Source organism: Notothenia coriiceps, unplaced genomic scaffold, assembly GCF_000735185.1.
Source record: "Notothenia coriiceps isolate Sejong01 unplaced genomic scaffold, NC01 NC01_scaffold00037250, whole genome shotgun sequence".
Lineage (NCBI taxonomy): Eukaryota > Metazoa > Chordata > Actinopteri > Perciformes > Nototheniidae > Notothenia > Notothenia coriiceps.
This window is the reverse complement of record NW_011369951.1, coordinates 11,438,315-11,450,253: the sequence shown is the minus strand read 5'-3', so window position 1 is coordinate 11,450,253 and position 11,939 is coordinate 11,438,315. Positions and strand designations below refer to the sequence as shown.

The following is an 11,939-nucleotide window of genomic DNA, read 5'->3' as shown; positions in this document are numbered from 1 at the left end:
CTCCGAAATAATTGTTTACATTAATGGTGACCAAAACGTTTGAGGCCCACTGAGATAACACTCAGAGAGTCCTTTAGCTCACTGAGTCTCTCAGTCTGACAGGAGAGGACTCTCCTCCACCTTGTTGTTGAAAAAACTCGTTATATCCGTTAGCATAGCTCGCTAGCACCAGAAGCTAACAACAACGATCTCCGGTACCGGTGCGCTCTCTCTCTCTCGCTCACGCACGCACACAAAATGGCTCGTTCCACACACACACACACACAGAGCCGAGCTTTAATGAAACACAGAGACCCATACGTAATAGTACTGTATAATATTATTTTCGAATCAATCATTTTTTAGAATATGATATATATATATATTTTTTAATAACCATTTTTCCTCCTGGTCTCTCGCCTCTGCGACAGGCATGCCCTGTCATGCCTCTGCACGCCCCCCACTTTGAGAACCACTGCCTTAACCTAATGAAAAAGTGGCCTCAACTTAACCGAAACACGCTCATATTAATCTTTTTAAATACACATTTTGTTGCTCACGTTGTAAAACGTTTTGTTTCAGTTAACGATGTATAAACACCCAAGGTCGGACACATTCAGACTGAAGCTGTTTTATATGTCAAACTCATCTGGTAAGATTGTATTATCGAGAAAAACAATCAACATTGCAGCTTTAATTGAAGGTAGACCATTGAGAATAATGGTCATTCACATCATGCTACCAGGATTTCCCAGGTGACCAAGAGATTGAATCTCCTGAAGATTCTGGGCTGCTGCCAAAACCATTAGGGCAAAAGAAAGGTTACAATGACGTTACAATGCCATTCATGAATTAGAGTACTGTGAGAGATGGGGGCAGGGGGAATGGCTCTGTGTCTGAATTGACAAAAAGTGTCTTCATTTTCCTCCTCTTCACCTTGTCCCCCAGTCTCGGTCAATAAAACATTAATATAGAATATCAGTAAAAGTGCTGTACTCAAAGTCGTGTGGCTGGTGGACATAAAAGGCTTTGGAAATACTCATTGTTCTTCATTGTCAAGTGTCGCCCTCTCCATTTGACAGTATAATATTAACAGCACAATTGAGTACCCTGGCTGGTTCCTTCCATTTGGCTCTCTTCAAAACCTCTGCGGCAGGTTTTTAAAAATCCTTTTTTTTTTTTTAATATGCAAATCACTCCTCCTGACCTTATTTGAATCACGAAACATGGAAAATAATCAAACTTATATTTGAGTGGAGTGCAAGGAGAATGTTAAAATATCCCTCCTGCTTAAACACTTTGAGTGTTTTGTTCAGAAAATGTGCAACCAATCCCCCCCAACGCTTGACGTCACTGACACATTGTGGGTGTGTTTGAGCGAGCCCGAAGTATAAGTACAGCATGTGGCACATTAGCATTCCTAAAAGTCACACTTTAATTGGTTGCAGATTAAAGTTAATTGATTTAGCTGATAGTTTTAAAGCTCCTGAAGATAATTAAGTGCAGTGTTGAGAATTCTGACATGTTGATATTTTGAGAGTGAACAACCTGCGACGCGTGGGTACAACATAACGTTAACTAACATCTTAATCATGCAAATTAAAAAACACAGCGGATTTAATTATCATCGGTCGAATCGCTGGTCCTCATTAATTACATTGGGCTTATTTATTCACTTTCACATATCTATTCCACTTACTTCCCAATTATGCAGGACAGTCCTCGGTCCCCCGCTGATAGAACAAACAGGGACTCTATTCCTGCTTCATTAGGGGACGCATGTAATAAGACGCTAAGGGGATGGAGCGACAAATGAGTATCCAAGGTTGAAGAGCAGCAGCAACAAGCACAGCATCAGGAATGATTATGAGGCTTGCTTACTATATTTATTTATATATATATTGAGTCTATTGCGTTCTTATTGGAATGTCCAAATAGAGGCCTAATTTACTCCATAATAATAATAAACTTTTCTCATAGAGAAGTTTTCTGAAGAAAGGTCTTTCCGAACGAAAGAACAGCAAATGAAAATCATAAACTCCAATACAACAACAATATAATAAAACACAAACAGAGGGATCAGAAAAACATAAAAATACAGGAGAAGAGAATAAAGTGGAGAATATATAAAATGGCCAGGGAGAGACAATAAAACCCAGCAACATATTAAATATTCATGAACGCTTCGCTATAAAAGGAGGTTTATAGAACTCTTGTGAATTAACTCACATGACACACAGCCCACCAACACATTTTAAAAAACAAGTTTATATGCTGTTCTAAAATTGTTAGCTGACACTGAAATGACTTCAATTCATTAGCAGATGTTGCATTTAGCTATTGTAAGTATTAATTAACTGATCTAATTCATGAGTAACATTAACATGTATTTTTTCAGGTGAGAACAGGGAAACAGCTGAGCATGTGTTTGCGGGTCAGCGTTGAATTAGAATTTCACTTTGAGCATGGCTGAACGATTTATTATATCATATCCTTAGGACAAATCCATAACATTCTAATTTATTCAAACAATGTAAAAAATGTAGGTATTAAATCCCTACATTTCTTATTTACAGTGAATAGTTTTTTTTTCCAATAGGGTGCAAGACATAATTTTGGGAAGAATACTGTATGACCCCATACCCCACCCCACCACAATACTATTGGGTCAACACAATGTTGTAACAACTGTTTATGGTTGTAACATTGCATTAAATAAAACCCTGTCTGCAACAAAATTATGTTATCATATAACTGGACAGAATTATCATTTTACTTTCGATGTAAACATATTTTTTCCAGTATTAGGTTCTTCGTTTTTGACAAAAATGGTAAATGTAATATATTAAAGAAAAAACTCCCTGGCTTTGTTTAGGCAACCACGGTGCCTGGCTAGTTTAAGCTCATGATTCTGCTTGAAATAAGTATATTCTTTTACACTATTTAAGTTCCGGACCTAAATTAAAAACTAAAAAGTATGCATTGACTTTTGCTTTAACGGGACACGAAAAGCTAGCAATAGTCTCATGTTTGTTTTGAAAAACCAATCCGCACTGAACTTTTGCACTTTGTTGATTTCTGCTGACCAACATTTAAAATAGTTATGTGGGATATCAAAAAACAGATAATGCTGTTTCTGGGAACCTATTTTCAGGAGAAGGCTGGTAAATGACATATGCAGTGCATACAAAGCACAGAAACCATTAGTTTGGATAGTGTTGGGAATTTCTTAGCCTTTCCTATCCAATAGCCATTGAGATTGATGGACCAACAAAGCAACATTGCCGTCCCAAAGACACTAGCATGTCTTCGAAAGTCAATGTGACTAATGCACAGGATGTGTTGCACTTGTTTTAAGAGCCTCTGTTTGAAAGTGACTGTGCACTAGTGAGAGCTTCTTTGGTGGAGCGGTTGAAGAGGTGATGCACTTGTGAGACCACAGTGATCATAACCTACAAAGTACTGTCAAGACTCCAAGATAGTGAACTACAGTTTAGCGCACAGTTAAAGTTTGCAATATTCATATTTGTTTCAGATATGACATCCACACAGTGTGATTGCTCTGTCTCTTAAGTATGTCTATTCAAGCCACAAATAACCAACTCAAGTTCTAGGAGTTGTCCATACTGCATTTGATCGACGAAAGTGACCAATTTGTATTTATTGATATGGTTGATGCGATTAAGTATCTCTAAACATTGATTTTGTAGACAGTTCTGTATTGTAACTTGAGATAAAGTCACCTAAGGACTTCACATGACCCGGCTCTTTCTATTAACATCAGTCTGTCCCTCCACAAGCCTCATTACAGTTGTGACGTTTACAAGCGTTGGGATACAATACTGAATGTGGCTCAAAAGAGGTAATTTGACATTAATCGGATGTAATGTGAGAGGGAGGTTATAGATGAAGACAAGTGCTAGCAGAGGAGTCCTATGATGAGATGAGGACGGAGATCAATAGACATTGATGGTTGTAATGAATAGACAGAGTGCTGTGGTAATGACACTTTACCTTTAATAGTGCTCATTAAGAAGACTAGCCACTTGGTTGACGAGGATGAAAGATGAGCTCTGTCGTCAGGCCATAGACGGAGGAAGAGTCTTATGAATGTCTTTGGTGATAAGAGGTACAAAATACATACATGGAAGACGCAAGGTTCTTATAGTCATGGTCATCCAGGAGCCAGTCGAGTACAATTTGATTGATGGGCAGAATGAGAGACACTGAAAGAATGGAGGGAACATTTGTAAAACAAAAACAATTGTGCTAGAAATGTGAAGTTCTGCCTCAAAGCATAATTAGTCTTACATTGTTAATTTAATAATTGTCCATTTACATATTCTGATGGAAAAAGCACAACATTGCGTTTTTATATCAATCACAAACCCTGTTTTCTCGCATGCCTTCACGGTAAGCAAATCATTAACAAAACATGTTATTTGGAAGTTAATGGGGGTTAAGTTAATATTCAACAACAACACAACTTTAACTAAACATCTGTTTTCAAATATAGAAATCTTTGTTTTTATTTGGAAGTGTTTTAAATTGTAGAGAAAACATTGTTTTTTGGAAGATAGTGAGCATACGAGTGGATAAATAACAGTTAACTGTGAAGTTATGCAAGTTTTCTTCGATAAGGAATTCATATACAACATTTTGTGAGTGAAGCGTTCATTCAACATTAAGCCAGAGTTGCAAAGAAGTGTAAAGAATGAAAATTAATATTCACTGGGTGAAATATTAAATAAAGAAAAAAACGAGGAAGATATGATTACAATAAATAGAAAATTGGAACAGTTATGTTATAAGAGTACGTAATGAGTATGCATAAAGTATAGATGTAGGTACAATTATTTCTAACAGTATGTTACAGTATGTTACAGACTGCAGAGCTGGAGGTATGATTTAAATACAGTCTTAACACTATTTAGATCTGATATGCACAGTGAAGTCAGTGGTATAAATGTTAGTATATATACAGCATGGACGGTTGTGTACATGTAGTATTTTTGCAGGGGTATGTAAGTGTGAGCTAGCAACCAATATCAATATTTCCCAATAGCCATAAACAACAAGGAAAAGTACTCTCCAAACCAGAACTTACTGGTATGTATTTTTGGTTATTTACAAATGGGTATAGGACAACCCGACTAAAAGCTGTAGACATTACAAACTAACCCCCTGACCTCTATGTGAGTTCACATTTCTACTACTATCAATAAAGGTGCTTGTCACACAACTCAACATTTTAATTCGGACAAGATTACAAGTTGATATTTCCCCTTGTAAGTGTTGTTTTATGCAACACATGTACATTAACAGCTGAATTGATTTTTACACAAAACACCAGATGTCAAGATTTTTAGGGTCAGGGTTAGCCTTGTTTTATCTTCTCAATTCTTAGTATGACCTGAAAGTAAGTATGTAGTGAGTTCCAACTGCATTGTATGTGGATTATGATAAATGTGAAATAACTGGAGGTTTACTAGAGAAGCAAGAATTTCTGAGTATGAGTTGTGAGTTGACATACTCCAACGCCCATAAATACTACTCGTCACTGCTGTTTTCGGCAATACAGCTCTAAAAAACCCACTGTACACGAGCTGCTCTACACCAGACAGCAACAAGACAAAGTCAGCAACTAGCTAGAATGAACATAGGGGAGCATTTAACAGCAAAAGGGCCAGATATTTCCCTCAAGAATTGCCAGAGATAAAAAAGCAGCTCAAAAGTGAATATTGGACTAAGATATTGAATCGTACCCTAGGCATGACGCCAAATAAATGTAAATGATGCTCCTTTACTGATTCTTAACACGTGCTTAAAATATCTACATGATAAGTCAATACATCAGTTATTGCTGGTTTAATTGATACTGTATGTGATTATTGATGACTATAATACCTCACGTTTGCATGTTTACAACTAAAAATAAAATGTTATTGACTTTTTCATACTGTCATTCACCCCCCCCTTATTTCTCACACCTCTTAATTAAGCTGTCCTTGTATCGTTGTGCCTTATACTGTACAAATCAAATGAGCGAAGCTTGATCTGGCTGGATGATGTTTGGCTTGATTTAGAATCCATTGCTTTTCCTTGGGTTCCTGGATGTTTTTATCAACAAATCTCGGTTACTCGAAACTTGAATATACAATATATGTTCCTTTTCAAATGTGAATTTCTGATAATTAATTTGTGAACATTGAAAAGCAATTGGAAATGAGTTCTAGACAATGTGAACAATTCAGAGGCAAATAATTCAGATACTATATCATTTCAATGCATAAGTATTCGGTGCTGGAAATCCAATGGCTTTTTTTATTTCCAAATCAGATGGAACAGATGGACTTCCATTGTACTCATTCAATAAAGTAATGAAGTGGTGGCATTTAGAAGCACCTTGCAAAGATCTGCAATCTAATAACTGAACATCTCTAGTTTGATTATGACTTATAATGATTATTTAAGCTTCAAACTAGGTACTTGATTACATTTTCAAACCAACATTTGTAAGTAGGGCTAACTGGGGGACAAAGTTAGACAAAAGGTTAATGCATAACTGAAACTCAGAACAAAAAGCTCATGTAACTGTGTCCCTGTGTGTATGTACACATCATATAATCTCACTTAAGATGTTTTGATTGATCTCTCGGAACATCCCTTGGATACTTGGCAGTACACCCTGCATTTGAAGATGAACTTGAAATAGCTTGCAGCATGGCAACTATGGGACTACCTAATTCTTTTTTTTCTCGCACCAAGACGAGATCTCGGAGGGATTTCCAGTTTCTAATTAATAATTGGTATATGTGGCTGACGCTCTGTGAGATTATTTGAAGTCATTAGAAAACACCCCCTTCCACTAGATCTTGGGAGAGAAAGAAGGCGACCGTCAATCCTGTAGGGATTGCACCGCCGCACCAAAAGTGTTTTGTTCAGGAAATTTAATTGCGGCATCCACAAACTTGTTCCTGTGAGTATTACAAAAATAATGACTCTGTTCTAACATGAAATTAAAAGAGAAAATGTTTTTTTTCTCCAGGCTGGAATCATCTTAATGGAAACATATTAACGCTAACACCCCAAGTCCTGTTGTTCTCAGTGCCATACTTCATTGTTTGATGATAAATTGTCGTGACTCTCAATCAAATTCCCTCTTTCTTTGGTTTTCCATATCGTGTAGCTTTCACAGTCCAAAAAGGCCTCTCCCCTGGTGATGTATACAGACAGTTTCCTTTGTTCTCTATAAAATTAACCAAAACAGACAACCGGGTGTGAAGTATGTTTGATGACAAACACTGGGAAGTACTGTGAAATACTGTATCATGACAAATTAGCAGACGACGCAATTTACAACGGCTTTTAGATGGTGTTTGACAAATAGGCCTAAAAAATGAAATGTAAAAGAAGAACAAAGGCACATAAATATCAAAGACATTGTGTGGATAATAGCAAAAGGAGAGGAGGGTACTTCAGGACGAGAGGAAAGGGCTCGATGAGAATGGAATGCACCAGGACAAACACATCTAGGCTATTGATTTATTGGAGGGTATAGTCTTAGAGACGGGTGCAAGATTGATCAAATGGAAGGTTATCCTTACTCACAGAGGCAAGCTGTTTGCCAATATCCATCACTGGAAACTCAAAATGGATCAAAGGGTCTTTGACATTCTCCCCAACGCTGCAGAGGCAATGCTGGACAGGTTAGGATGTTCTCTGTGTGTAGAGGGACTGATTTACACCAATGAGAGGCTCTCAAATATCCCTAAAGGAGGTCAAGACAAGCATATCGTCATCTGATTTTCATTTCTGATATGTTATATTGTTCAATATATAGCTTCTTACAGTTTCATTTGAATCTTCCTTTCTATCCATCTATGAAGGGTGGATCATTTTATCATAGTATTTTTTCCAAATGATTCTATTGTGATCCATTTGTAGTAGATCCAGAACTTATGAACATAAAATCTCTTTAAGTAAATAAAGAGTACACCAAAAAAAACTAAAGTTTGTTAACATGTGTTGAAACGCCTACATTATGAACTGTTTGCATGGAATTTATATATTGGTGCAGTTTACATTTTCAGTTGGTCTGTCTATTGTCATTAAAAGAAAAAGTAAACACTCATGTGTGCTGCTGGTGGTGCACTTGTGAAACAAAAGTGTAAAGATAGGTCCACAAAATAGCTGTTGGGTGATAATTATTTGTGGGGGTGTCACCTCGACATACATTGAGTCATTTAATCCATTACTGATGTCAAATCATTGATTATATCAGCTTTGAGAAAGCCTATGATCCCCTGCATGACCAAGAAGAGCCTTATAGTGAATGGAAATCTGTGTGGAAGTTTATTTTTCTAATCTAAATATTCAACTTTTGCTAACAACACATTACCATTGGGTGTGTTGAGATAGCTCAACCAACACTGCTGTGTCTGTTTTGGGAAGGGGACTCCTGCAAGGCTGCCATACGGTTTAGTTAGTTCAAAATAGCTTTGCTTCTGGGTATTTATTTGATGTTGTTAAGGAGTGTGCCTTACAGCACATCACAGATATCCAGTGTATTCTTAAGGAAATGTTTACTATGTAGGGCATGTCTTGCATTTGTCAATTTTAAGATAAAATTGTGCTTCTTAAGTCTACTACAATGCAAGGCAACAAGAAACACAATGTATTGCCTGGTACGTCTTGTTCTATAGTTTTGAAAGGACCTTTTCAGCTCTAGCAAAGAATGCTTTGTCACTGAACCTACAAAACTAACCTCTACCAAATGTACTGCATGTTTTACCTCTACCAAATGTACTGTAACCTCTAGAAAATATGACTTTTTGTGGAGGTTACAGTAAATGTACAGACATTTAGCTGATAGATGCGCGGTATACAACACTTTGACCCGAATCATGTCGGAAATAAGTGAAGGAGAAAAAAAGCAAAACAATGTCCCGCGCTTTGTGATTAGCCACTATATATCCTGAACCTGCCCGGTCTGCTCTGGGGAAGTTACGGCCTGTTGAGTGTCTATTAATTTGAATCTGCACTGGTGTTGACAAGAATCACCACCAGGTTTACTGGCCTGATTGTTTAATCTGTCGGGGCCTGGGAGTGAAATGAGACACAATTAATTCCTGTGAACCAAAATCCACCCTGTCCATTAATCTTGTAATTGTAACCGAACACAGTGGTGGCAGCTCGTTGAGTAGGGGGAGTGAGGTGAAGGAGATCCAGTTATACAGTCACTGAAAAAGCTTCAGCACACCAGTGATCACTGTAGCTGAATACTATATATCAATTACATGGGACTGCATGAACTCCTGTTTGTGCACATTCCTTCTGGAAAAGCTGAAACAACGAAAAATAAATTTTATGATCAATCACTTAATTGAATTATGTGATTGTTCTTGTTCAGATGTAGAAAAAGTCCAAGGCATTGTTCTGATTGGATGAATACAAACTACATATGTTCAAAAGCTGTACATCTTTATAAATCATCCATAACATTAGATTCAACCCCTTTTTACAGTTTTTCTCGATTGCTAACACACTAAAATTATACATAAAGCACAATTATTTTAATTGACACTCAAAGAGCAAAACATCGGATCAAATCTCCAAAACTCTAAACACGTTTTCAGCTTTTCACACAATTTGCAACTCAACATGGCATTTTTTGCAAACCACTGCACACATTTCTCCAAGTAAGACACAGGAATCTGACATAAAGTCACGTGTTAGCAGGTTTAAAACACTGATATTCAAAATGCCTCACACATGGACCAATGATCAAGAAACACGTTCCCCTTTGGTTGACCATGTTATCAACCATGGTTTGACGATAAGAGAGGCTGGACAGAGGGTTCAGCCTAACCTAAGCCGATTTACTGTTGCCTCTGTAATCCGGACCCTTAGACTTGAAAACAGGTTAATTCCCAGTTTTTAGCTCTGCATAATTCATGATATATCAGTGCTTATATCTGTTGTGTGAAACGTATTTACTTCATTACTGTAATTTAATTGTTGGCATGTTGCATACTATACTGTACAAAAATCCTGCACAATGTACTGTGGTAGACTTACTGTTATGCAACACAGAAACTGACCGACTACTATATCTTTGTTGTTTATCTGAAGGACTGAGAAAAAAAGAGGTGCAGGTGGAAGGTTAAGGATTTTCAATGAGGCACAGGAAGCAGCAGTTACAAACTTGGTTTTGGTACACAATGCCATCACACTTAGAGAGATCCGAAGCCACATCATAAGGAACAACACCATTTTCAACAACATCAGGCAAGTCAGCCTGTCCACATTGGCCCGTGTTCTCCAGCGTAACCAGGTTCAGATGAAACAGCTGTACAGGGTGCCCTTTGAGAGAAATGCTGAAAGGGTGAAAGACCTGAGACATCAATATGCGGATGTAAGTACAACATTGACTAAAGTACTGTAATAGACCATTGATTCAGTAATCCACACATAGCACAGCATTTTTTTGTACTTGTCCAAACCACTTTGATTGATGTTACTGTAATTTTTGTTTTCAGAGAGTACTGGAAATGGATGCTGATGTCATCAGACATTAATTTATTTTTATTGACGAGGCTGGCTTCAACCTCACAAAGACCTGGGGCCTCATTTATAAAGGGATATACGCTCAAAAAATGGCTTACGGCAGTTTCTACTCAATGTTTGCGATTTATAAAATACTAACTTGACGGGAAAACATGCGGTCCTCCACGAAAACTCTAACCCATGCGTACGCACTAAGCACAAAAACGGGAGAGACGAGAAAGTGCGACACCGTTGGCAGAAGGAAGAATGGAGAGAAATATGTGGAAATAATACCATAAATAAAATGTTACCTCTCATTTATCATATATGAAGAATTCATTTTCAAACATTGATTAAAGCCAATCTTAAAATGATTTAACAAACGCCTGTTTGAGACTCCTCAGTGCACACAAAAACATAACTTGGAGAAATAAATAAATACGGATATGTTATTTAAAACCACTTCGAATATGTTGTGTTAATGTTATTAAATGTTTTCTCATAAATGATGCGGTAAGCAGGAGGACAGAATTACATTCTAAACTGACGCCGTTTTGGATTTCTATAGGTTGTATACGAGCATGGTTTTATATACTATCATGTTTAATCATGTTGTATGCCGTTTGCTAAGACTTGATAAGTCGCTCATAAAACACAGGAGGTATGGAAACTAAGAACACCATATGTGGTAAATTGTACAGCTAATATAACGCAACACATTAGTTGTATTTTCAACCCAGTCTCACAAAAAAACGTGTAATGACTACGTTGGTCCACAACGTATGACGTAGTATTTCTACTACAAAAACGCCTCTGAAATTGTAAGATCCCTACGTTTTTTTTCACCATTCATTCCAATGGCTGGCGTCTATGTCACGTGATCTTCACGATTTTTCCCTGCAGAAAAAAAAAACATGTGGCGAACTATCGTTTTATTCTCGGTGTAAAAATCTATTTATAGAGTTAGTTTCTGCCATTACATGCGTTTTGACTGTCCATTTGAATGCCGAGAAATATTAGTTGTTATTTCAAATTATGTGTGCAGTGGATGTTACACTGAATCTTTATTTGCTAGTTACTTACGAAGATTACTGCTCAGGAAAATGTGTCTATACCAACGCTATTTCATTGTTACCAAGGTGGTTGCTAAGGGACGCTGCTATCGATATTTTTTCTGTTATGTTGTGTAACTGTTTAATGGTTGTATCTTTATTGCTACCCCCTTCCCCCATGTCAATTAATACTGTTGTCCACAGCGCAACGTATTAGTTTCAAAATCATGCATCGTAAATTGTGGCATACAGGACTGTCTCAGAAAATTAGAATATGTGATACAAGTTATTTATTGTTCTGTATCGCAATTAAAAAACAAAAATGTACACAACATTCTGGATTCATTACAAATAACTGAA

The 11,939-nt window shown here is 37.1% G+C and overlaps 1 long non-coding RNA gene across 1 annotated transcript in view; it reads right to left on the bottom strand.

The window, feature by feature from the left end:
• Window positions 1–616: 616 nt before the first annotated feature.
• Window positions 617–11,939, bottom strand: part of LOC104966944 (uncharacterized) — a 23,283-nt gene continuing 11,960 nt past the window's right edge. The window contains exon 4 of the long non-coding RNA XR_800702.1: window positions 617–628. This is a non-coding gene — a long non-coding RNA (uncharacterized lncRNA). The remainder of the gene's footprint in view (window positions 629–11,939) is intronic.